At 40.0% G+C, this 27,538-nt stretch overlaps 1 protein-coding gene and 1 non-coding gene across 10 annotated transcripts in view; one reads left to right on the top strand and one right to left on the bottom strand.

Moving 5' to 3' along the window:
• Positions 1 to 27,538, top strand: part of ANKS1A (ankyrin repeat and sterile alpha motif domain containing 1A) — a 230,548-nt gene that overhangs the window by 2,914 nt on the left and 200,096 nt on the right. The gene's annotated exons all lie outside the window — the stretch shown is intronic.
• Positions 18,527 to 18,633, bottom strand: LOC128595070 (U6 spliceosomal RNA). The gene has a single exon (XR_008382759.1). It is a non-coding gene; the product is annotated as a U6 spliceosomal RNA (small nuclear RNA).

The raw sequence follows: 27,538 nt of genomic DNA, 5'->3' as shown, positions 1-27,538 counted from the left end.
AAGTTATTCATAGTGCACTCACTCAGAGGCTGCTGAAATTCTTCTGGGGATTTAACTACCGTAGAGTTAAGCAAGACTAGGACATCTGTTGAGCACAGTGTTTTTACTTTGGGCCTCCTGTTAATGTGTTGGTCTCTGTCATGAAGTGTGAGTGGTGTCTTCATTCCCCAGTTAGAGAGCTGACTCCTGACTGCTCCTTGTCTGTTGCAGGGAGTGTAGATGCCTAAGAGCCTCCCCAGCCTCTCATTCCTGTGACTCTTAGGGACAGGGAGGATCTGCAGGCACTAGGTGTCGACACACACTAGGTGTGTCGTTAATTAAAGGTGACTCTAGTTAAATATAGTGAAAGATTTCTTTTTCTTTTCTTTTTTTTTTTTTTTTTGAGGCAGAGTCTCTTTCTTTCCCTGGGTAGAGTGCCATCGCATCATTGTAGCTCATAGCAACCTCAAACTCTTGGGCTCAAGAGATCCTCTTGCCTCAGCCTCCCAAGTAGCCTGCTACACACCTGTCTAGTTTTTCTATTTTTAGTGGAGACGGAGTCTCACTCTTGCTCAGGCTTGTAGTGAAAGATTTCTTAGCAAGTGAAAGTGGTTTTGGTTTGGAAATAGTAGAGGGTAGGTCCCCTATGTCCCCAATTCCCCTTCCCTGCTAAAGACTCTGGATTATTTAATGAGAGCTTTGGAATCATAGCTTCAGATTTGGCCTTTGTATTTGCTGCCATATCCTACCCCCACTTATACTGCCAACTGCAACCTGCCTTTGTCCAGGTATTTGAGTGATGAAGTAAAAATGGCAGGCACAGGAACTTACAGCTAAGTAAATATAAATGTTCCAAACTATATGTGTGTTTGTCTGTTTATGACCCTCTCCCCCAAATTCCAAAAAAGCTTTGTGCTTATTCTTAAGCTACAAAATGTCCCCTTCCACTCACCCTATCCCTTTTCTCTTATAGTGCTTGGGCTTACATCTTAACTTCTTAAAGCCCTCCCTGATGACCCTAATACACACAGATCTTTCAAGCTTCTACTTCTTTGGGACACATTATCTGTAGTGTATTTTGCTTGCCTAGCTTTCACAGTTTATTTCTTTAACCTGTCAGTAAAATGTTTATATCTAGTAACCCTCACTTGTTGAGACTATACCTGATAGTGAGAAAGACAGCAAAGAAGATGTCTACTGGGAAAAAGTTGTTATAAGCTGTTCTTCTGACCTTCCTTATTTACTGTACATTTATTCAGAAGCAGTACAGTGTCATACTTAAGATCGCTTGTACTCAAGCCAGACTCCCTGGATTCGCTTTCCACCTCCACCATTGACTAGCTACTTGATGTTATTCAAGTGAACCACTTTGATCCTCATTTTCTGCATCTGTAAAATGGGGATAATATTATTTGCCTTATAGGTATTGTCTTAGGTAATGTGTATAAGGATCTTACTATAATTCCTGGCACATTCTAAGTGTTCAATGTTAGCCATCCTGAGTTTAGCACATATAGTTTTGCCATGCACCTGCTCTGTAAAAAGTACCATGCCAGGGCGGCGCCTGTGGCTCAAGGAGTAGGGCGCTGGTCCCATATGCCAGAGGTGGTGGGTTCAAACCCAGCCCCGGCCAAAAAAAAAAAAAAAAAAGTACCATGCCAGATACATTTTATTTATTTATTTTTGTTTTTTTGTAGAGACAGAGTTTTACTTTATGGCCCTAGGTAGAGTGCCATGGCATCACACAGCTCACAGCAACCTCCAGTTTTTGGGCTTAGGCAATTCTCTTGCCTCAGCCTCCCAAGTAGCTGGCACTACAGGCGCCCGCCACAACACCTGGCTATTTTTTTGTTGCAGTTTGGCCGGGGCTGGGTTTGAACCTACCACCCTCGGTATATGGGGCCGGCACCTTACTGACTGAGCCACAGGTGCTGCCCGCCAGATACATTTTAAATGTGTTTATTCTGGGTAGCACCTGTGGTTCAGTGAGTAGAGTGCCGGCCCCATATACTGAGGGTGGTGGGTTCGAACCTGGCTCCGGCCAAAGCTGCAACAAAAAATAGCCGGACATTGTGGCGGGCAACTGTAGTCCCACCTACTTGGGAGGCTGAGGCAAGAGAATTGCCTAAGCCCAAGAACTGGAGGTTGCTGTGAGCTGTGACACTACGGTACTCTACTGAGCGTGACAAAGTGGGACTCTGTCTTTAAAATAAATAAATAAATGTGTTCTTTCATACCTGGGGATCTGTTTTCTAAGCCATGGCAGATTAGAAACAGTGTATAAGAAAGGGGACCTACTTAGGCAGGCACATTAATGTCATTAATTTGCCAAATGTTTGCACATCTCCTTTGTGCCAGACCAAGTGGTTGCTAGACGCACTGTAAAATTTATCTCAGACCTGGCACATTACAGCTACTCTATCAGAATTAGCCCTTCTCTTTATACATGCTCTATTCTCTTACACAGTTTAAAGTGGTATGCTATGTCTATGGAACAGATTGACAAAAACAGAGACAGAAAAAGCATAGAAGTCTAGCATAATTTATCCCACCTTACAGTCTGTTGAGGCTGTTAACATAGATGTATAGAGCACTATACATGTAGGTAGGCCCTAAGCATCATTGTGCTATATCTTTTTTTTTTTTTTTTTGAGACAGAGCCTCAAGCTGTCGCCCTGGGTAGAGTGCTGTAGCATCACAGCTCACAGTAACCTCCAACTCCTGGGCTCAAGCAGTTCTGCCTCCGCCTCCCAAGTAGCTGGGACTATAGGTTGCCTGCCACAATGCCTGGCTATTTTTTGGTTGCAGCCGTCACTGTTGTTTGGCGGGCCCGGGCTGGATTCGAACCCACCAGCTCAGGTGTGTGTGGCTGGCGCTTTAGCCGCTTGAGCCACAGGCGCTGAGTCCATTGTGCTATATCTTAGGGCCATAATTTATTATGACTTTTAGCCATCAAATAAAAATAAAATCATATTCGATGTAGATTGTTAAAGTAGGAAAAACATAAATGTATTTTAGTTTTCTATCCAAAATGATTCAAATATAATTTTCATTACTTAAAAGGATAAGCAGTAGATTATCTAGAAATGTTAGTTATCCAAAATGTCTAGTCTTAACAGAGGTTCTGAGTTGCATGGACTACACTTGATTTTAGCCAAAAGGCTGAGAAACAATAGTTTTATGGTTTATACTGTCTCATTTTTTATTTGTTAATGGATGCATACCTTGAGTCTATAGCTTGGAAGTTTTGCTCAGGCTTTGTATTAAGCAACCTCACTTATAGTACTTTTTAGCACTGGACACATAGCAGGCACTCAGATGTTAATGTAATGCAGATTTAGACTACTGATTTGCATGAAAGCAACTTCTGTATGAGAATCCAGTAAGATTTGGATTTAAAAAAAAGATTTGGGACTCTGCACCTGTAGTTCAGTGGTTACAGCGTCGGCCACATACACTGGGGCTGGTGGGTTTGAACCTAGCCTGGGCCTGCTAAACAACAATGACAAAAGAAAAAAAAAAAAATTGCCGGGCCTTGTGGCAGGTGCTTGTAGTCCCAGCTACTTGGGAGGCTGAGGCAGGATAATTGCTTAAGCCTAAGAGTTTGAGGTTGCTGTAAGCTGTGACGCCACGGCACTCTACTGCGGGTGACATAGTGAGACTGTGTCTCAAAAAAAAAAAAAAGTGGGGGCGGCGCCTGTGGCTCAGTCGGTAAGGCGCCAGCCCCATATACCAAGGGTGGTGGGTTCAAACCCGGCCCTGGCTGAATTGCAACCAAAAAAATAGCCAGACATTGTGGCCGGTGCCTGTAGTCCCAGCTACTCGGGAGGCTGAGGCAAGAGAATCACTTAAGCCCAGGAGCTGGAGGTTGCTGTGAGCTGTGTGATGCCATGGCACTCTACCCAGGGCCATAAAGTGAGACTCTGTCTCTACAAAAAGAAAAAAAAAAAGAAAAGATTTGGGTGTGAATTCTATCAATTAAAAGGCCGAAAGGTCTGAGGGAAATGTTAAATGAAAAATAATTGTGTCATAGCTTTAACCTGTATTAGGATTTTGAGCTAAATACTGATGTATGTGAATGAAAAGTAAAGTGAAGTGTACTCTTCAGGGTTCAGGAGCACAAAGAAACTAAGCCAAAGATCACAGCTGTGGAGGAGTGTGTGTCATGGTTTAAGAACATTATACTTAATTTCTTTTCTTTTCTTTTTTTTTGGCCGGGGCTGGGTTTGAACCCACCACCTCCGGCATATGGGACTGGCTCCCTACTCCTTGAGCCACAGGCGCCACCCACATTATACTTAATTTCTAAACTATGAGAAGAATGAATAAGAAAGGAGAAAGTCAAGGAAGCTTGCTGGAGAAATCTGAAAATTTATGGACAGTAGTGATAAATGTGGCTATAAGCTGGTTTCTACTGTGCCATTTTGTGAAAAGAAAAATGATTGTTGCAGAACAGATATGAATTTCTGAATATGAAAAGATTTCTAAAGTAAGGAATGAAGAATGAAAGTTTTTGAAAAATGGACCTCATTTGAGGACAATAATAGGTTCTCCCAAATGTCAGAAGCTATGACAAGTAACTCATAGTGTTAAAGAAAGATTCCTAGGGTGGCGCCTGTGGCTCAGTCGGTAAGGCGCCGGCCCCATATACCAAGGGTGGCGGGTTCAAACCCGGCCCCGGCCAAACTGCAACCAAAAAATAGCCGGCTGTTGTGGCAGGCGCCTGTAGTCCCAGCTACTCGGGAGGCTGAGGCAAGAGAATCGCTTAAGCCCAGGAGTTGGAGGTTGCTGTGAGCTGTGTGAGGCCATGGCACTCTACCGAGGGCCATAAAGTGAGACTCTGTCTCTACAAAAAAAAAAAAAAAAAAAAAGATTCCTAATGTTTATTTAAGGAATTCATTTTTTAGGAAATTTTTTTAGTACAGGGGTCTTGCTATGTTGCCCAGGCTGGCCTTGAGCTCTGGGGCTCAAGTGATTCTCCTGCCTCAACCTTCTGAACTGAGACTACGGACTAAAGCTACCATGCCCAACTAGAGTTAGTTAGTTTGTTTGTTTGTTTTTAAAAGAGTGGCTAGCATCTTGTTGATTGTAGCTGGCCGGCCTGGATTCGAACCCACCAGCCTCGGTGTTTATGGCTGATGCCCTACCCACTGAGCCATGGGTGCCGCCCAAGAGTGGCTAACATATTGAAATGATTCTTTATTCACTCCCAGAATGGATCTATAGCATGGAGATTATAATGGCCCGACAGCTTTTTCTCACGATAACCCTTTTATTTTTGCCCTCTACTGTGCCAAGTTTCTTTTGAAAGTGTCTGTTTTGAGCAAAATGGCTTTAACATCCTAAGGAAGTGGGCAATACTGACCATATAAGGATTGAAGAATGGAAGGGCCTGGAAGCGGCATCTTATGGACTTGTCTGATCTAAGTTCCTGTTCTTCTAAGAGTATGCAAAAACAAAAACAAAGCCTCTTTGCCTACTTGCCCTGGCAATGGAGATGCATTTACTGTGTGTGGCAAACCTATCTTGCTTTGTAAGCCTGTATCTTGCTCTTACTCTAAACCTACCTTTCTCTTCCTCAGTAACTTTGTTTTGTGCTTGCCTTAAAAAAAAAAAAAATCAAAATATAACTCTGCACCAGTATAATAGTTTTCTAGGTCTTCCACTAAAATACTTTAATTAATTAAAAAGAGTTTTTCAAGAACTTCTTAAAATAACCCTTTTAAGTATGATTTTGTTGGGTTAGCAGTTCTGTTCCTGTATTTTGGAATTGCTGTACAGACATTATTGTTTTCTCTAAAGCAGAAGGTGGTAATCCTGTTAAAAAACAAAATGAAAGAAAAAAAGGTAACCTTCTGTAACCTTCCTGGAAATGACTTCTCTGGTGATCACTTTATATCTAAAAATCTAAAGTGCCCAGTCTTGAACTGAACAGGACAGCTATTTATTGAAGTTTAATAAGTCATCGGTCTCCTATTTTCTGAATTCAGTTTTTACTGTCTTAGTTATAGAAAGTAGAGACAGGGAACAGTGAACCAAATTTGTGATCTGAAGAATTTGATTTGTATCCAGTCTCCTTCAGCATGTTCACTTGTCACAGGAGGTTGTAGTCCCATTGAAAGTTGCGTTCTTTGGCCAGAAAAAATTTCCCCATTGGTTTGTTACCCCAAATAGCTGTGAATTTTGGTTTACAAAAAGGAAGTCCAGGTTATTTCTGCCCTAGTCTTCAGTAGGGAAAGTTAATTGTGGGGTTTTGTAGCCCAGAGACACCAAGGAAACCCCAAAAGTAGTGAGTAGTTTGTTCTGGGGAAAAGTCAGGCTCTCCTGTGGGTAGGAACTTGGTCTCTTTTTTGGCAGGCCCTCAGAAAATGTTTCCCACACGATTTCCAAAAGATTACCGGGAGATTTTCTGTGGTATAGAAAATTATATTGTATACTATATTACATTGATAGAACATTTTCAAATAACTTTGGTGTGGTTAGAGTTAATGGTAGTAATACTAGAAATTATATGGTATGGCTTCAAATGTATCTTTTCTTAGTAATTTGTAGATCAAATTTGTTTAGTTTACAAATCAAAAAAGAATTTTTAAAACAAGTCACTTATATCTGCTTGTGGTATTATTCCCACTATTAAAAATGGTGGAGGGTAGATGATGAAGGCATAGCATGGTAAGGTTCAGGCTCTGACCTAATTCTGACCATGAATTAGACAAGTAACTTCTCTGAGCCTGGTGTTTTCATACACGTAATGATACCTGCCTTCTAAAGCAGCATGAAATAAACTAAAGTAAGATATAATGCCTACACATGCCAAGGGCTTAGTAAACCTTGGCTGCTAGAATCATCTGATGGGAGCCAGATGCTTGCCACCCTGGATGAATCAGAATGATGATCTTGTTTGTTAAGGATGTATCTTTTATGGATGTTGCCATTTTAAAATTTATAATAATTTGTAGTAGAGCCTCTGAAACTTTTCACGTATGCAGAGTCCCATTTTTAAAAGCCTAAAAAAAAAATTTTTTTTTTTTTTTTTTGCAGTTCTTGGCTGGGGCCAGGTTTGAATCCACCACCTCCGGTATATGGGGCCGGGGCCCTACTCCTTGAGCCACAGGTGCCGCCCAAAAAGCCTACAAAATCATTCTGGTGGCAAAATTGCAAAGCAGTCCAGGTTCACAATCCTTTGGAACTTTGAGGCCAGATACGTTTTGAAATCTAGAGTTTTTTGGTTATCGGAGAGTGATATTAAGCCCCTAAGGGGATTGTGACAGCACCCTGTAACATATGTCTTCGGTGAAATCTGTAAATATTCATATTAAATGGGATAAGTATGAAGCAGTGTCATCATTTGGGATCAGGTTTTACAGCTAAGTAAGTTTGCCAGTAACTTATAAAAATATGTTTTTAGAATTTTTGGATTTCTGAAATACAAATAAGGGATTATAAGCCTCTGCCTTTATTTTAGAAAAATTGCAAGACATATAATGCACAAAGGAAAAATAAAATCATTTATAATTCTACTACCTAAAGAAATGAACTATTTTAGTTTTATCGTACATACTTGGTCTATTTCTGTGCTTTTTTTTTTTTTTTTTGAGACGGAGTCTCACTTTGTCACCCTGGGTAGAGTGTCATGGCATTATAGCTCACAGCAACCTCAAACTCTTGTGGTTAGGTGTTCACCTTGCCTCAGCCTCCCATGTAGCTGGGACAAGTAGCGGCTGCCACAACGCCCAGCTATTTAGAGACAGGGTCTTGGTCTGGCTCAGGCTCATGCTGGCTCAGGCTGCTCTCGAACTTATGAGCTCAGGCAATCCACCTGCCTCATCTTCCCAGAGTGCTAGGATTACAGGTGTGAGCCACCTTGCATGGCCTCATCTGTGCGTATATTTTTTTTTTTTGACAGAAATGACGTTGTTCTTTACATACTTTGTCTTAAATTTTCACTTAATGTATTATGAACAATTTCCTATCATATTCTGTCGTCCTCAACCTCATTTTAAATGGATAAGTGATACCCATAGTGTATATGAGTTATAATTAACCCCTTTCCTGCCATGGGACATGTGTTTATTTTTAGTTGCTGCTATTAGAATAGCCTGGTGATGACCATCCTTGTAGGTAGGTTTTTGTGCCCATTCATGCTTATAACATTTTATATACTCAGTGAAGTAGTAGGGGTAACTTTAATATTTAACCATTGCAAAATCACTTATATGCAGTTGAATTTGAGGCCTCATAATAATTCTGAACTCCCTTACATCTTCTTCGTTCTTCTTATTGGGAAGTAATGTACTTATCTGTGGCTGCTAAATGCCACTTATATTCAGAAAACTACCTTTGTGTAAGCACAGCATTTTTTTTTATCCCAAGTTTATTAAAATGTTACAGCACAGCAGATATATTTAGACAGTTCCATGTGGTGTTTTGAAATTCATCCCAACTGTAGGCTCAGTGATCTGGAGGTTGGACAGACTGCCAAAGTCTAAAAGCTTCAGGATTTTCTTAGTGTCATGATCTACTTCAATGATCTCCTGATCCAGGGCTGAGACCTCAGGGACATAATTGTCTCTCCTCTCTCGCTCTTCCTCCTGCAGCTCTCACTGGGCCCCTCTGGATCTTTTTCATCAGGTGTGTGACGTAGCCCACTATCTTGTTGCGGAGCTTCTTGCTGGGAATGATGGGAATCTCCTCACACATGTGTTTGTTTGTGTGAAAATCTTTGCCCAGACACTTGCAGTACTTCTCAATGATGACCTGGGGCTGTTTAATTCATGGTTTTAGTGGGAACGCAGCCCATGTTGGCGGGTTCTTGGTAAAAAAGCCAACCACAGGATTTTTTTTTTTTTTTTTTTTTTGGAGACAGAGTGTCATTGTGTCATCCTCAGTGGAGTGCTGTGATGTCATATTTCACAGCAACTGCAAACTCTTGGGCTCAAGTGATTCCCTCACCTCAGCCTCCTGAGTAGCTGGGGCTACAAGCTCCTGCCACCAATACCCTGCTATTTTTAGAGATGGGGGTCTTGCTCTTGCTCAGGCTGGTCTTGAACTTGTGAGCTAAGGAGTTCACTGGCCTTGGCTTCCCAGAGTGCTAGAATTACAGGCATGAGCCACTGTGCTCCTCCCCAAGCACAGGATTTGTAATAGTAATTTAGGCCCTCATTGGTTCTTTTCCAGAGGCAAAATGTTTAGAAAAGGGCCATTAGCAATACAAATACATGCAGCAATATGCTCAGAGCAGAATGAAACAGCTTTCTGTTGTTGTTCTAACTTTTATTATGGGAAACTTCAAAAACAGACAGTTCTTGGAAGACTTGAAGCTGTGGCCTGGCTGTGCCTCCATGTGGTAAAATCCATCCTATGTCATGGTTACACACTGTGCTTATCTCTGTTAATGGTAACTGGAAACAACATGATGTGTGGAGATTAGTCAGGTCCTTTACTGTGAGTGGGAAAGCAGCTCAAAATGTATGTCCCACTAATAATACCTCCAGTAGTCAGCATTGTTGAGCATTCACTGAAATGGATTAGTAGCATTAATTTTATATTTGGAAGGAATTATTAAGCATTCGCCCTTACTAGGATTAAGATAGTAAAATTTTTTATTTTATTTTATTTTATTTTAATCAGAGTCTCCCTCTGTTGCCCTGGGTAGAGTGCTGTGGCATCATTGTAGCTCACAGCAACCTCAAATTCTTAGGCTCAAGTGATCCTCCTCCCTCTGCCTCCTGAGTATCTTGGAACTACAGGTGCCTACTACAACACCCAGGTAGTTTTTCTGTTTTTAGTAGAGATGGGGTCTGGTTCGTTTTTTGTTTTTTTTTTTTTTTGTAAAGACAGAGTCTCACTTTTTCACCCTCGGTAGAGTGCTGTGGTGTCACAGCTCACAGCATCCTCCAGCTCTTGGGCTTAGGCGATTCTCTTGCCTCAGCCTCCCAAGTAGCTGGGACTACAGGCGCCCACCACAACGCCCAGCTATTTTTTTGTTGCAGTTTGGCCGGGGATGGGTTTGAACCCTCCACCCTTGGTATGTGGAGCCGGTGCCCTACCCACTAAACCGCAGGAACTGCCCAGGGGTCTGGTTCTTGCTCAGGCTGGTCTCAAACTTCTGAGCTCAAACTATTTACTTGCCTTGGCCTCCTAAAGTGCTAGGATTATAGGTATGAGCCACTGTGCCCAGCCAAGAAAGTAAATTTTTTTTTTTTAATTTACTTGAGTTGACAGTTATAGCAAGCAAGTAATTTTTTTTTTTTTTTTTTTTGTAGAGACAAAGTCTCACTTTATTGCCTTCAGTAGAGTGCTGTGGCCTCTACTCCTGGGGTTAGGCGATTCTCTTGCCTCAGCCTCCTGAGTAGCTGGGACTACTGGAGCCTGCGACAATGCCTGGGTATTTTTTTATTGCAGTTTGGCTGGGGCCAGGTTTGAACCCGCCACCCTTGGTATGTGGGGCCAGCGCCCTACTCACTGAGCCACAGGTGCCGCCCAAGAAAGTAAAAATTTTATTTATTTTTTTATTTTTATTATTTTCTTTTTTTTGTAGAGACAGAGTTTCACTTTTTGGCCCTAGATAGAGTGCCATGGCATCACACAGCTCACCGTAACCTCCAACTCCTGGGCTTAAGCGATTCTCTTGCCTCAGCCTCCCAAGTAGCTGAGACTACAGGCGCTCGCCACAACAGCCGGCTATTTTTTTGTTGCAGTTCGGCCGGGGCCAGGTTTGAACCCGCCACCCTCGGTATATGGGGCTGGCGTCCTACCCACTGAGCCACAGGCGCCGCCCGAAAGTAAAATTTTTAATACCGTTTTTTCTTTTGTGCATATTGTGACTCTCAGCTTTGCCATTTCTAGTCAGATTTCCTATTTACAGGCCTTCCAGTTGCAGAAAAAGTTTAAAATCTCAGGAGTGTTAATTTTTTAAGGAATACATTTTATTAAAAAATGCTTACTTGAAAGTTGGTGCTTTAATCTTGAAAGATCCTTCTCAAGGATACGTCTGCCTGCACCACAGCCATTTTGTCTGCATGAACTAACCTGTTGACTTTGTTTTCCTTTTACTCTTTTAAACATTTGTTGTGATTTTTTTTTGTTTCCCTTAAATAATCCTATTTCTCAAGTTATTTTTCCTTTTAAATTATAGTTGAGCACTACTTATAAAAAGTCTGATGGCCAGAAAAGATTACAAGGCAGATCAGTTAGGTATGTTTACTTGCGTCACTAGAAGATTCTGAGACATTCTGGTGTTTGTTTTTAGATTTTTAACTCTGCTGGCCCTGGGGAGGAGCCCCAGACCTGGCTTTGTTTACAGCTATCCCTATAATGCTCACCAGTCATCCTCAGATTGAGCCTGATGAAGTCTGTGCATTGACTCTTGTCTTCATTGAGTCCAGCCACCTTATTTTTGCTTCTTCATGTTGCCCTATAGCTGAGATAAAACTTCAATGAAAAGGCCAGCTCATGCTATAGTATTTGAAGTAGTTAATGCAGAACAGCTCAGAGCTATTTCTGCTGTCTTTATTGTAGGTGGGTATTTACGTGTATATTTGGGGTCAAGAAATAATGTCACTTCTTGAGGGCTTAATACTTTGTGCCAAGAACTTTACGTCTGTATTTTCTCACTTTACCTGCTGGGTAATTGTTGTTATTTGCAGTTTACTGGTGAGGAAGCAAAAGTTTAGAGGGACTAGCTTAGGGCCACACAGAGGAGTATATAATCAGAGGAGTCTGACACCCAAACTGTTGCTTATATGGCACTACATATGACTACTTGCAGAACTCAGTCTCTTTGGATGAGACTTAAGCCACTACTTACTATATGCTTAGGTAAAATTTTATTAGGGATTTATTTTAATATAATAGTTGCTTTTGTAGCAGTTGCTTTGTGCCATGCACTGTTCTTAGCACAACAAATATTAACTCATTTTGTCCTTGTAGCAACTCTTTGGGGAATGCACTGTAGTATTGCCATTTTACTAATGAGGAAACTGAAGCACAGAGAAATCAGGTAGCTTGCCCAAGGAAGTGATGAAACTTGGTTTTAAACGAAGGCAGACTGGCACTGGAGTCCTTGCTCTTAGTTTTAAGCAACTGGGAGTTCTTCCTTTTACTTGAGAGTGTAACACAAAATCCTTTTGGAACATTTTGACTAAGCAAGATAGGCATTTGGTTTTTTTTTTTAAATCAATGGCAATTTCCCTGGAATGTAGGAAAGTTAGATAAAGTTAAACTTATGCAAATGATATATTAGTTTAGAGAATGTTGAGGAATGCCCTATAGCTTATGAAGAGGATAAACCTCCCATGTTGCTTTTTAAAGAATTTTTATCTAGAAAATTCTCGTCTTCCTCTCAATCAGTTTCTACATCCCTGAATTTTACCTGTGAGAAAATTCAGCTCCCTCTTGCCCTAGTTCAGAATGATAAAGATTTTTTTTGGACACATGAACTGCCAGGTGCACTACCAGGGCCAGAGTGTGTGCAAGGAAAGTGAATCTAAACAATTGGCAAGAAACCAGAAGCCTGTATATTTGAAGTTATTTCCAGTGATTGCTACAACTCTGCTTTTCCACAGTTCTCTCCCCTCCTTCATTAGTAGTTTAAAAGCCACATTTTGTGTTCACAAATAATAATTAGTTTCTCCTTAAAATGATTGTTAGAGAGTATTATCTAGTTGTTTCAATTGATCGTTGGTGTTAGCTTGGAGCCTGGGATTATGGGATGGGAAATGTTCTTTCTGTAATCCTTGGAACTTTAATCTTTACAATCCTTTGATATTGATGAGATTTAAAATGTTAAGTGTCTGGCCCAGGACTGAGGTTTTCTGTTAGCAGAGCCTATCTATTTCATGTAAAGATCATGGCTGCCAGAGAGATGTCTGAAGTCTCTGATGGTAAAAAGATAAGGAAAAGAGTATTGTAGCGAAGTACCTCCAAAAATACCTATGGGTCCTATATACTTAGCAGTAATAGAATAACTCCATTACTTTTTACCTACAAATGAAAATACCTCATATGTTGAAATTGGCAGAGATTCTGGATTTTTTACTTTTTAATTTATTGCTATCTCCATAATTGTATGTTTAAGACCCAATTGAAGAATAGCTTTCTTTTTTTTTTTTTTTTTTGGAGACAGAGTCTAATGCTGTCGCCCTGGGTAGAATGCCGTGGAGTTGCAGCTCACGGTAACCTCAAACTCTTGGGTTCAAGTGATTCTCTTGCCTCAGCCTCCCAAGTAGCTGGGACTACAGGTGCCTGCCACAACACCCGGCTATTTTTTGGTTGTAGTTGTCATTGTTATTTGTCAGGCCTGGGCTGGATTCAAACTGGCCAGCTCTGGTGTATGTGGCTGGTCCCCTAGCCACTTGAGCTACCCGCGCTGAACGGAGAATAGCTTTCTTGCTAGTCACTCAGCAGCAGTCTCTTTCTCCATCTTTTGTAGACCCAGAGCAAACTTTCAAAAAGGTTTTAAGGTAAATGATCCAGGACTTACTGCTTCACTTTAAGTTTTTTAAAGAAAGGGTGTATAAGAAATCAGGATCCAGTACTTTCACTAAATGTCTTATTGACCAAATTGATAGAGCTATCTTTTTCTTTCTCTCCCCTTGCTCCTCCCCCCAGGTTTTTGCTCTTTGTCCAAAGCTAGACTACAGTGGCTCATTATAGCTCGTTGAAACATCAAACTCCTGGGCTCACACGATCCTCCCACCTCAGCCTCTTGAGTAGCTGGGACTACAGACAAATGCCACCACAGCTGGCTAAGTTTCCTATTTTTCTATTTATTTTATTTTTATGGGGTTTATTTTTGAGACAAAGTTTCACTAAGTCACCCTGGGTAGAGTGCTATGGTGTCATAGCTCACAGCAACTTTCAACTCTTGGGCTTAAGCAATTCTCTTGCCTCAGCCTCCCAAGTAGCTGGGACTACAGGTGCTTGCCACAATGACCGGCTATTTTTTTGTTGCAGTTGATTAGTTGGCTCTGGCTGGGTTCGAACCCACCACCATCGGTGTGTGTGACTGGTGCTGTAACCACTGTGCATCAGGCGCTGTGCTATTTTTTTTTATTAAAAAAATTTTTTTTTTTTTTTTTTTTGAGACAGAAGCTCACTCTTGTTGCCCCAGGCTAGAGTGTCATGGCCTCAGTCTTGCTCATAGCAACTTAAACACCTGGGTTCAAGTGATTCTCCTGCCTTAGCCTCTTGTAGCTGGGACTACAGGGATCTGCTACAATGCCTGGCTAATTTTTCTGTTTTTAGTAGAGATGGGATCTCATTCTTGCTCAGGTTGGTCCCGAACTCCTGAGCCCAAAGAACTAGGGATATGGCTGCGTTGGCCTCCCAAACTGCTAGGAATACAGGCATGAGCCACCCAGCCTGGCCAAATTTTCTTATTTTTATAGAGATGGTGTCTTGCTGTTCAGCTCAGGGTGGTCTTAAACTCCTGGCCTCAAGCCATTCTCCCACCTTGGCCTCTATCTTTTAAAAAAATCTTTTCCTTACCCATCATGACCTGTTAGACTTAGATATAATCTTTGGTGACTATCATTTATGGTTATCTCTCTCTTTAATATTTGCTCTTTATAGTTCATTTACAGAGAGAGCTGGTGAGAATGACAGTGTAGGCACCCTAGCTTCTTCTAGGTCAATTGGCATTTATTTATGAAGACCTAATTCTTTTGGGTGAAATTTCACGGTCATTTAAAAATATCTGTGTTTACTGAAAGGCATACATATATAATTGTAAATTTGGAATAATGCTGCAAGTACTAATGAAATGCTGTAGTAGAAGCTAAACACAAGAGTTTGGGGAAAAAATTATCCATTGTAATCTATAAAAGTGATTTCTTATCACTGTTCTGTGTTTTTATCTTAATATTGATACCTTCCAATTGGCTTGTTATGAGGTTTGATTGTCATTCTGATAAACCAATTTGTGCGTAAGCTTCCATATCACCTATTTGTTTATTTTGGGACAGAGTCTTGCTCTGTCACCCCCAATAGAGTATGCAGTGACATCATCATAGCTCACTATAACCTCAAATTTCTGGGCTCAAGTAATCCTCCTGCCTTCGCCTTGTGAGTAGCTGGGACCACAGGTGCATGCCACCATACCCAGCTAATTTAAAAAAAAAAAATTCGTAGAGAGAAGTTCTTACTTTTGCTCAAGCTGGTCTTGAACTCCTGGCCTCAAGTGATCCTCTTGCTTCAGCCTCCCAAAACGTATAAAGATTAAGGCAATGAGCTGCTCTGCCAGGTCCCTCCACATCTTCTTGTTTGTTTGTTACTTCTTTTTCTTTTTCTTTTCTGGGCCTGATTTGCCTGAATCTTGCCTTTCCTTTTCCTTTTCTTCTTCTTTTCCTTTTCCAACAGAGTCTCACTCAGTTGCCCTGGAATAGAGTGCCATGGAGTCATAGCAACTCAAACTCTTGGAGGGTGATTCTCTTGCCCTCAGACTCCCGAGTAGCTGGGACTACAGATGCCTGCCACAAGCCCAGATAGTTTTTCTGTTTTTCGTAGCGAAAAGGTCTTGCTCTTGCTCAGGCTGGCCTCAAACTCCTAAACTCAAGCATTCCACCTGCCTCGGCCTCCCAGTGTGCTAGGATTACAGGCATGAGCCACCATGCCTGGCCTTTTCTAAATATTTTTGAAGCACAGTTGGTTGAATCCACAGATGCACAGAACCCATGGATATGGAGGGCATTAACTGTATTATCTGGTAAGCAAATAACCACCATTATTGCTGCTCCTATACTTTTTGAAAATTATTATTATGATTTTTTTTTTTTTTTTTTTTGGAGACAGAATCTATGTTGCCTTGGGTAGAGTGCCATGGCGTCACAGCTCACAGCAACCTCCAACTCTTGGGCTTAAGCAGTTCTCTTACCTTAGCCTCCCAAGTAGCTGGGACTACAGGTGCCTGCCACAGCGCCTGCCTATTTTTTATTATAGTTGTCATTGCTGTTTCACTGGCCTGGGCTGGATTCAAACCTGCTAACCTCAGTGTATGTGGCTGGTGCTGTAACCACTATGCTATGGGTGCTGAGCCTGAAAATTATTATTTTTTATACTTCTGACTTAAGATAATATCTGATTTTCTTTTGATGATGAAGTAATGAGGTCGTTGGAGTCATCAGATGATGAATCTGGCTGGCATCAGTTTTCTTCATTAGCAGGTACTGGGCCTTGTAAATTTTGACGCCTGTAGATTTAACTGATTGCTTTCTGACATTGTTTTAACCTCTTTGGTCTTTGGGTTATGTGGCTATCTGGATTTGAGTGTAACAAAATCTTTTATATTTCTCCTTCATTGATTTTGATTTTAGCCTTTTATTTAATGTATGACTACCTGGATGGAATCCTTAACTGTAAATTTGTTTTTGACGTAGTATTTTAACTTGGCCTAGGTCTGTCTAGATCCCTGGAGTCTGTAAATGCATACATTTCTTAGCTGTACCCTCTAGTCTGTACCTGTTTGAACTTTGAAGGGAAGAGGACATGGGTTAGACAGAAAAACATTGTCACCAGGAACCTTTTCCTCTTGGAGTGCCTTGGAGAAGAGCATGGGAAAGCAGTGCTTCTCAGGAGTCCTCCCACTAGTCCTACCTCAACCATCCTCTACCTGTATGATCTTGGGAATATTTTTAACTTTTCCTATATCTCAGTTTTCCCATCCATTTAGGAAAAAAAGGACAGTGTTTTTAGCATTTCCTGGCTGGGGTCTAAGGGAAGGTGTATCAGTACATCTTTAAAGCAGCTGCAGTCAGTCAGGGGAATGAAACTACTGATTACTGTCCTCCTCTTAGTATGGGTTGGCAAATGCGTGGGACTTTTTTTTTTTTTGAGATAGCATATCACTTTGTTGTCCTCAGTAGTGTGCCTGGCATCATAGCTCACAGCAACCTCAGACTCTTGGGGTCAAGTAACCCCTTGCCTCAGCCTCCTGAGTACCTGCCACAATGCTCAGCTATTTTTAGAGACAGGGTCTCACTGTAGCTCAGGCTGGTCTCGAACTCGTGAGCTTAGGCGATCCACTCACCTTGGCCTCCCAGAGTGCTGAGATTACCCGTGTAAGCTCCCATGCCCAGCCTGCACGCGGTCTTTTATAATCTTTGGCCAGACGGGTAGGTCAGAAGAGGAGGATGTTTGTCTCCTCCTCTCAGCTGTGTGAGTGGCGAGTGGGCAGTTGCTCCCTCTGTGTGTATTTCCAGCGCCATTAGCAAATACTCATTAGGGTCTAATCACTATATGTTGTCATCCACTATAGGAGATACTTAGGAATACAAAACTTGACAACTCTCATAGGAAATTGCATTGATTTGAGCAAAAGTGGCCCTGTCAGCTCCCTCGAGAATTGATTGATTCCAGGACTGTGGAGGGGAAAATAAAAAAGACAGGGACATGTCAAAAAGACACAGAAGCCAACCTGAAAGAGCTCTTAATAACCAAAGCTGGAACAATTTGAATAAAATAAGTAACAATAGTATTGGGTTATAAACCAAAGAATAAAATAAATATCTATGAGTTCACAGTACAAATGACTAAATAAATAAATGGGGGGAGAACAGATAGCTCTTTCTTACAGAGGAATTCCAGTTAATAGATGTGGAAAGAATGGTGGGAATAAAAAATCACCTTTAGCATACAACAGTAATAAGTGCTATAGGCAAGCTGCCAGTGAAGAATAAAATTAGTGAGTGAAAGTTTAAGGAAAAGTGGAGTATTTGCATGGCCTCGAAATATCTCCCATAAATTATTTTCTAATTACTATGCTGCTTCCAACCCATTTCCACATATTCTTTCGTAGTTCTTTTTCCAGGAGATGGAATTTAATTCTTCTCCCTTTAAATATAGTCTAGACAGAAAAATAGTAACTGTATAGTGGAGAAACCTGGCAGACATTAGTATTACTGGGTGATCAAGGTTAATATCACCAATATGAAGTGATGAGAAGGACTCTCCACCTCTTATATTCTTCCCCCCAATCCATAACAGTCTCTAATCACAAGAAAACATAAACTCCACTGAGGAACATTTTATAGAATACCTGATAGTGTTCTTTTAAAAGAGTCAGGGCCATGAAAGACAAGGAAAGACTAAGAAACTGTCATAAGATTGACTACTAAAGGGAGGTAACAACTAAATGCAATGTAAGGTCCTGGAACAGAAAAAGAACATTACTGTAAAAACTGGGGAAATCTCAGCAGTCTGTAGTTTAGTTAAGAATATTGTACCAATGTGGGGCCATACCAGCAATGGCTCACTCCTGTAATCTTAACACTCTGGAAGGCCGAGGAGAGTGGATTGCTTGAGCTCAGAGGTCCAGACTATCCTGAGCAAGAGTGAGACCCTGTCTCTAAAACTAGCTAGGTGTTGTGGTGGGCGCTTATAATCTCAGCTACTTGGGAGACTGAGGCAAGAGGATCACTTGAGCCCCAGAGTTTGAGGTTGTTGTGAGCTATGATGCCACAGCAGTCTATTGAGGGCAAGAAAGTGAGGCTGTCTCAAAAAAAAAAAAAAAAAAGAGAGTATTGTACCAGTGTTAATTTTTTTTTTTTTTTTAAATATGGAATGCTTTATGAATTTGCATGTCATCCTTGCACAGGAGCTATGCTAATCTTCTCTGTATCATTCTAATTTTAGTACATGTGTTACTGGAATGAGCACTAATTGTTAAGCTTTGATCGATGTACAATCACACTTCTTAGTTTATGTGGAGAATTGGTTGCAGGACCCCTGCATGTACCAAAATCTGCACATATTGAAGCCCCAAAGTTGGCTCTGAGGAACCCACGTGTATGAAAAGCTGACCTTCTGCTTACGAGGGTTTTACATCCTACAAATATTGTATTGTTGATCTGTGTTTGGTTGAAAAAAATCTGAATATAATTGGACCTACACAGTTCAAACCTGATTGTTAAAGGGACAGCTGTACTGTGCTTCTGTAAGATGTTAACATAAGAGGAAGCTGTGTGAAAGAGATATAGGAATTCTTTATGCTATATTTGCAACTTTTATGTAAGCCTAATAAGTTCAAATAAGCAAAAGCCCTCAAGGTGTCTGGGCTCAAATCTTGGCTTTGCCACCCATCTTTTGGGAGATATAAAACAACTTTCTTAATTGCTTTGCTTTAGTTCTTTCATGTATTAATAGAACTTCTCATATAAGGTTGTATGAGGATTAAATGAGATAGTGCATATAAAGAGTGACTGGAACACAGTAATGTGAGTGTTAATATTATGAATATTTATACAGAGGAAGTCTAGCCTCCTTTTAGGTACTCATTTTGCCATAGATACACATAGTTAGTGCTCAAGGAGTCTGGAGGAGGAGGAGATGGTAATGGGGTAGAGTGATCTGGAGGGCCCTTCCTCCACCACCGTTAGGAAGTGGGGCCCTGCCTTTGAAGAAGGCCAGAGATTCAGATAGCTGATAGAAGATTGGTGTGGAGCAGGTGAGGAACAGCTAAGGGTAAATGTTAAGAAGCTAAAATGGAAAGACCTCAGTGGAGGTGAGATTGGTAAAGTTGGCTAGTACCAGATTATTATGGGATTAGATACTGCCTTGATAGTTTTTTTTTTTTTTTTGTTGGGGATTCATTGAGGGTACAATAAGCCAGTTACACTGATTGCAATTGTTAGGTAAAGTCCCTCTTGCAATCATGTCTTGCCCCCATAAAGTGTGACACACACTAAGGCCCCACCCTCCTCCCTCCATCCCTCTTTCTGCTCCCCCCCCCATAAACTTAATTGTCATTAATTGTCCTCATATCAAAATTGAGTACATAGGATTCATGCTTCTCCATTTTTGTGATGCTTTACTAAGAATAATGTCTTCCACTTCCATCCAGGTTAATACGAAGGATGTAAAGTCTCCATTTTTTTTAATAGCTGAATAGTATTCCATGGTATACATATACCACAGCTTGTTAATCCATTCCTGGGTTGGTGGGCATTTAGGCTGTTTCCACATTTTGGCAATGGTAAATTGAGCTGCCATAAACAGTCTAGTACAAGTGTCCTTATGATAAAAGGATTTTTTTCCTTCTGGGTAGATGCCCAGTAATGGGATTGCAGGATCGAATGGGAGGTCTAGGTTGAGTGCTTTGAGGTTTCTCCATACTTCCTTCCAGAAAGGTTGTACTAGTTTGCAGTCCCACCAGCAGTGTAAAAGTGTTCCCTTCTCTCCACATCCACGCCAGCATCTGCAGTTTTGAGATTTTGTGATGTGGGCCATTCTCACTGGGGTTAGATGATATCTCAGGGTTGTTTTGATTTGCATTTCTCTAATATATAGAGATGATGAACATTTTTTCATATGTTTGTTAGCCATTCGTCTGTCATCTTTAGAGAAAGTTCTATTCATGTCTCTTGCCCATTGATATAAGGGATTATTGGCTTTTTTCATGTGGATTAATTTGAGTTCTCTATAGATCCTGGTTATCAAGCTTTTGTCTGATTGAAAATATGCAAATATCCTTTCCCATTGTGTAGGTTGTCTCTTTGCTTTGGTTATTGTGTCCTTAGCTGTACAGAAGCTTTTCAGTTTAATGAAGTCCCATTTGTTTATTTTTGATGTTGTTGCAATTGCCATGGCAGTCTTCTTCATGAAGTCTTCCCCCAGGCCAATATCTTCCAGTGTTTTTCCTATGCTTTCTTTGAGGATTTTTATTGTTTCATGCCTTAAATTTAAGTCCTTTATCCATCTTGAATCAATTTTTGTGAGTGGGGAAAGGTGTGGGTCCAGTTTCAGTCTTTTACATGTAGACATCCAGTTCTCCCAACACCATTTATTGAATAGGGAGTCTTTCCCCCAAGGTAAGTTCTTGTTTGGTTTATCAAAGATTAGGTGGTTGTAAGATGTTAGTTTCATTTCTTGGTGTTCAATTCGATTCCAAGTGTCTGTGTCTCTGTTTTTGTGCCAGTACCATGCTGTCTTGACCACTATGGCTTTGTAGTACAGACTAAAATCTGGTATGCTGATGCCCCCAGCTTTATTTTTGTTACTAAGAACTGCCTTAGCTATACGGGGTTTTTTCCGGTTCCATACAAAACGCAGAATCATTTTTTCCAAATCTTGAAAGTACGATGTAGGTACTTTGATAGGAATGGCATTGAATAGGTAGATTGCTTTGGGAAGTATAGACATTTTAACAATGTTGATTCTTCCCATCCATGAGCATGGTATGTTCTTCCATTTGTTAATATCCTCTGCTATTTCCTTTCTGAGGATTTCATAGTTTTCTTTATAGAGGTCCTTCACCTCCTTCGTTAGGTATATTCCTAGGTATTTCATTTTCTTTGAAACTATGGTGAAGGGAGTTGTGTCCTTAATTAGCTTCTCATCTTGACTGTTATTGGTGTATACAAAGGCTACTGACTTGTGGACATTGATTTTATATCCTGAAACATTACTGTATTTATTGATGACTTCTAGGAGTCTTGTGGTTGACTCTTTGGGGTTCTCTAAGTATAAGATCATGTCGTCAGCAAAGAGGGAGAGTTTGACCTCCTCTGCTCCCATTTGGATTCCCTTTATTTCCTTGTCTTGCCTAATTGTATTGGCTAGAACTTCCAGCACTACGTTGAATAGTAAAGGTGACAGAGGACAACCTTGTCTGGTTCCAGTTCTAAGAGGAAAAGCTTTCAGTTTTACTCCATTCAGTAAAATATTGGCTGTGGGTTTGTCATAGATAGCTTCAATCAGTTTTAGAAATGTGCCACCTATGCCTATACTCTTCAGAGTTCTAATTAGAAAAGGATGCTGGATTTTATCAAATGCTTTTTCTGCATCTATTGAGAGGATCATGTGATCTTTATTTTTGCCTCTGTTAATATGGTGGATAACGTTTATAGACTTGCGTATATTAAACCAGCCTTGCATCCCTGGGATGAAGCCTACTTGATCATGATGAATGACTTTTTTGATGATAAGCTGTAATCTATTGGCTAGGATTTTGTTGAGAATTTTTGCGTCTATGTTCATGAGTGAGATTCTCACTCTGAAATTCTCCTTTTTGTTTGGGTCTTTTCCTGGTTTTGGTATCAGGGTGATGTTTGCTTCATAGAATGTGTTGGGGAAGATTCCTTCTTCCTCAGTTTTTTGGAATAATTTCTGCAGTACAGGAATAAGCTCTTCCTTGAAGGTTTGATAGAATTCTGGAGTGAAGCCATCTGGACCAGGGCATTTTTTAGTTGGAAGCTTTTTTATTGTTTCTTTGATCTCAGTGCTTGAAATTGGTCTGTTCAGGAGGTCTATTTCTTCCTGGCTAAGTCTAGGGAGAGGGTGTGATTCCAAATATTGATCCATTTCCTTCACATTGTCAAATTTCTGGGCATAGAGTTTCTGGTAGTATTCAGAGATGATCTCTTGTATCTCTGTGGGATCAGTTGTTACTTCCCCTTTATCGTTTCTGATTGAGGTTATTAGAGATTTTACTTTTCTATTTCTAGTTAGTCTGGCTAATGGTTTATCTATTTTATTTATTTTTTCAAAAAACCAACTCCTTGTTTCATTAATTTTCTGAATGATTCTTTTGTTTTCAATTTCATTGATCTCTGATTTGATTTTGGATATTTCTTTTCTTCTACTGAGTTTAGGCTTAGATTGTTCTTCTTTTTCCAATTCCATAAGATCTCTTGTGAGAATGTTGATGTGCTCTCTTTCTGTTTTTCGAATGTAGGCATCTAAAGCGATGAATTTTCCTCTCAAAACTGCTTTTGCAGTATCCCACAGGTTTTGGTAGCTTGTGTCTTCATTGTTGTTATGCTCAAGGAAGTTAATGATTTCCTGTTTTATTTCTTCCTTCACCCATCTGTTATTCAACAGAAGATTGTTTAATTTCCATGCCTTTGGGTGGGCTTGAGCATTTTTGTTAGAGTTGAGTTCCACCTTTAGTGCCTTATGGTCTGAAAAAATACAAGGTAAAATTTCAATTCTTTTGATTCTGTTGATATTTGTTTTGTGTCCCAGGATATGATCAATTTTGGAGAATGTTCCATGGGGTGATGAGAAGAATGTATATTCTTTATCTTTGGGGTGGAGTGTTCTATATGCATCTATCAAGCATAGTTGTTCTAGGGTCTCATTTAAATCTCTTACATCTTTGTTTAATTTCTGTTTAGAGGATCTGTCCAGCTCTGTAAGAGGTGTGTTAAAGTCCCTGCCTTGATAGTTTTAAGAATTTATCTCCACAGTAAGTAAAGCAAGCAAACAGCCCTCAGAATGGGAGAAGATATTTGCAGGTTATGACTCCGACAAAGGTTTAATAACCAGAATCCACAGAGAACTCAAACGCATTAGCAAGAAAAGAACAAGGGATCCTATCGCAGGCTGGGCAAGGGACTTGAAGAGAAACTTCTCTGAAGAAGACAGGCGCACAGTCTTCAGACATATGAAAAAATGCTCATCATCTTTAATCATCAGAGAAATGCAAATCAAAACTACTTTGAGATACCATCTAACTCCAGTGAGACTAGCCTATATCACAAAATCCCAAGACCAGAGATGTTGGCGTGGATGTGGAGAAAAGGGAACACTTTTGCACTGCTGGTGGGAATGCAAATTAATACATTCCTTTTGGAAAGAGATATGGAGAACACTTAGAGATCTAAAAATAGATCTGCCATTCAATCCTGTAATCCCCATACTGGGCATATACTCAGAAGACCAAAAATCACACCATAACAAAGATATTTGTATCAGAATATTTATTGCAGCCCTATTCATAATTGCTAAGTCATGGAAAAAGCCCAAGTGCCCATCGATCCACGAATGGATTAATAAATTGTGGTATATGTACACCATGGAATATTATGCAGCCTTAAAGAAAGATGGAGACTTTACCTCTTTCATGTTTACATGGATGGAGCTGCAACGTATTCTTCTTAGTAAAGTGTCTCAAGAATGGAAGAAAAAGTACCCAACGTACTCACCCTTATTATGAAACTAATGTAGGACCTTCACATGAAAGCTATAACCCAGTTACAACCTAAGAATAGGGAGAAAGCGGAAAGGGAGGGGAGGGAGGGGGAAGGAGGAGGATTAATGGGATTACTGGGATTACACCTGCGGTGCATCTTACAAGGGTATATGTGAATCCTAGTAAATGTGGAATGTAAAGGTCTTAGCAAAATAACTAAGAAAATGCTACAAATGCTATGTTAACTAATGTGATGAAAATGTGTCAAACGATCTATGAACCAAGTGTATGGTGCCCCACAATCATACTAATGTACATAGCTATGGTTTAATAAAAATAAAAAAAATAAAAAATTTATCTCTATGCCTGAGAGAAAGAGGAGAGACAATTCAAACAATTCAGAAAATTGTTTCATTTCTAACAGGATTGTGGTTGTACTTTTGAGTATTTATTATTGAGAAAATATATTATGACAGAGTGATTATGAACTCAGTAACTCCCTGAAATAAATGTGTTTTATTAAATATGGTAGCTTCTCTGTACTTTTTGGACATTGTGATACATTATTCTATGAGGAATTTATTCTGTTTTCTACCAGTACTAGGTTTACGAAGGCATTTGCTTACCCTTTGCAATAACACTGTGATCCTAGGACAAAGTTACTACTTTCAGTGTGCAAACATACTTTGACTTCAGAGCCTTGTCTTTTGGTCTGTCTTCTACCACAGAGGAAATGTATTTCTTTTCTTTTTTTTTGTTTTGAGACAGAGTCTCACTTTGTCACCCTCAGTAGAGTGCTGTGGCATCATAGCTCACAGCAACCTCAAACTCTTGGACTCAAGCTATTCTCTTGCCTCAGCCTCCCAAGTAGCCAGGACTACAGGCACCTGCCACAGTGCCTGGCTATTTTTAGAGGTGGGGTTTCGTTCTTCCTCAGACTGGTCTCGAACTTGTGAGCTCAGGCATTCCACCCATCTCGGCTTCCCAGAGTACTGGGATTACAAGTGTGAGCCACCATGCCCAGCTTATTTCCTTTATTAGTTAAAAATTGTTGAAGTATAATTTATATATACTTGAGTGCATAGATATTAAGTGTGCAGATCAGTGTATTTTTAACTACATATATGTCTGTATGATCATTATGACGATAACAATTCCAGTGACCCAAAAGGCTCTTCTTTGTCACCTTCCAGCCAAAAATGGCCTCCTTGAGGATCTGACCTCTATTGCCATAGATTTTGCCTGGGAACATGTTTCTTTTTCTCCACTGTAAACCCAGAGTTATGCAGTACACGGGGAGAAGGGAAGGTTATGTCTGTGCCAAATATTATACCAGACACATTCCCAGACTTAAAATAAATTCTACCATAAAACCACAGACCTAGGCTTTGTAATTTGTCTGAACTCAATCCCATCTTTTGGGATCCAGAGTTGATGTTTTTTATTTTTATAGTGCTATTTTTTTTTTATTATTGTTAAATCATAGCTAAGTACATTAGTGGGTACAATGTGCTGGTTTCATATACAATCTGAAATAATCTTACCAAACTGTTCAACGTAGCCTTCATGGCATTTTCTTAGTTATTGTATGTAGACATTTGTATTCTGCATTTAGTAAGTTTCGCCTGTACCCATTCTAAGATGCACTGTAGGTGTGGCCCCACCTATTACCTTCCCTCCACCCTAACCTCTCCCCATTTACCCTCCCTTGGCCCTTTCCCCAAATTCTTGTGCTATAGTTGGGTTGTAGCCTTCATGTGAAAGCTATAAATTAGCTTCATAGTGGGGCTGAGTACATTGGATACTTATTCTTCCATTCCTGAGATACTTTGCTAAGAAGAATATGTTCCAGCTCCATCCATGTAAACATGAAAGAGGTAAACTCTCCATCTTTCTTTAAGGCTGTATAATATTCCATGGTATACATGTACCACAATTTGCTAGTCCATTCGTGCGTTGATGGGCACTTGGGCTTCTTCCATGACTTAGTGATTATGAATTGGGCTACAATAAACATTCTGGTACAGATGTCTTTGTTATATTGTGATTTTTGGTCTTCTGGGTATAAACCTAGTAAAGGAATTATTTGATCAAATGGCAGGTCTATTTTTAGGTCTCTAAGTATTCTCCAAACATCCTTCCAAAAGGAACGTATTAGTGTACATTCCCACCAGCAGTGTAGAAGTGTGCCCTTTTCTCCACATCCACGCCAACATCTCTGGTTTTGGGATTTTGTTATGTGGGCTACTCTTACTGGGGTTAGGTGATACCTCAAAGTAGTTTTGATTTGCATTTCTCTGATGATTAAGGATGATGAGCTTTTTTTTTCATGTGTTTGTAGATCGTGCATCTGTCTTCTTTAGAGAAGTTTCTCTTCGAGTCTCAGGTCTGGTAGCGTGATTCCTCCTGCTGTGTTTTTATTGCTGAGTAATGTTTTGGCTATTTGAGGTTTTTTTCTGATTCCATATAAAATGAAGTTTTTTTTTTTTCAAGATCTTTAAAATATGACAGCAGAGCTTTAATAAGAATTGCATTAAAATTACATATTGCTTTGGGTAGTATGGACATTTTAACAATGTTCATTCTTCCCAGCCATGAGCATGGTATGTTTTTTCCATTTGTTAACATCTTCAGCTATTTCTTTTCATAAAGTTTCATAGTTCTCTTTATAGAGATCTTTCACGTCTTTTGTTAGGTATACTCCCAAATATTTCATCTTCTTTGGCATTACTATGAAAGGAATAGAGTCCTTGACTGTTTTTTCAGCTCGGTTATTGTTGGTATATATAAAGGCTACAGATTTATGGGTGTTGATTTTGTAGCCTGAGACATTGCTGTATTCCTGATCACTTCTAAAAGTTTTGTAGTAGAATCCCTATGTTTTCCAGATATACGATCATATCATCTGTGAAGAGTGAAAGTTTGATCTCTTCTGACCCTATGTGGATACCCTTGATCGCCTTTTCTTCCCTAATTGCAGGCTAAAACTTCCATTACAATGTTAAAGAGCAATGGAGACAATGGGCAACCTTGCCTGATCTAAGTGGAAATGATTTCAATTTAACTCCATTCAATACAATATTGGCTGTGGGTTTGCTGTAGATGGCCTCTATTAGTTTAAGAAATGTCCCTTCTATACCGATTTTCTTAAGTGTTCCGATCATGAAGGGATGCTGGATATTATCAAAAGCTTTTTCTGCGTCAATTGAGAGAATCATATAGTCTTTATTTTTTAGTTTGTTTATGTGCTGAATTACATTTATAGATTTACATATGTTGAACCAGCCTCGAGACCCTGGGATAAATCCCATTTGGTCATGGTGTATAATTTTTTTGATGTGTTGTTGGATTCTGTTTGTTAGGATCTTACTGAATATTTTTGCATCAATATTCATTAGTGATACTGGTCTATAATTTTCTCTTGTTGGGTGTTTCCCTGGTTTAGGGATCAAGGTGATGTTAGCTTCGTAGAATGTGTTGGGTAGTATTCCTTCTTTTTCTATATTTTGGAAGAGGTTTAGTAATATAGGTGCTAGTTCTTCTTTAAAGGTTTGGTAGAATTCTGCCGTAAAGCCATCTAGTCCTGGGCTGTTCTTTTTAGGGAGATTTTGTATAGTTGATGCTATTGTCTTTGTAGGTGGCAAACTTCCA

This window comes from Nycticebus coucang, chromosome 9, assembly GCF_027406575.1.
Source record: "Nycticebus coucang isolate mNycCou1 chromosome 9, mNycCou1.pri, whole genome shotgun sequence".
Taxonomy (NCBI): domain Eukaryota; kingdom Metazoa; phylum Chordata; class Mammalia; order Primates; family Lorisidae; genus Nycticebus; species Nycticebus coucang.
Note: the sequence above shows the minus strand (reverse complement) of the source record. Positions and strands in the feature narration are given on the sequence as shown.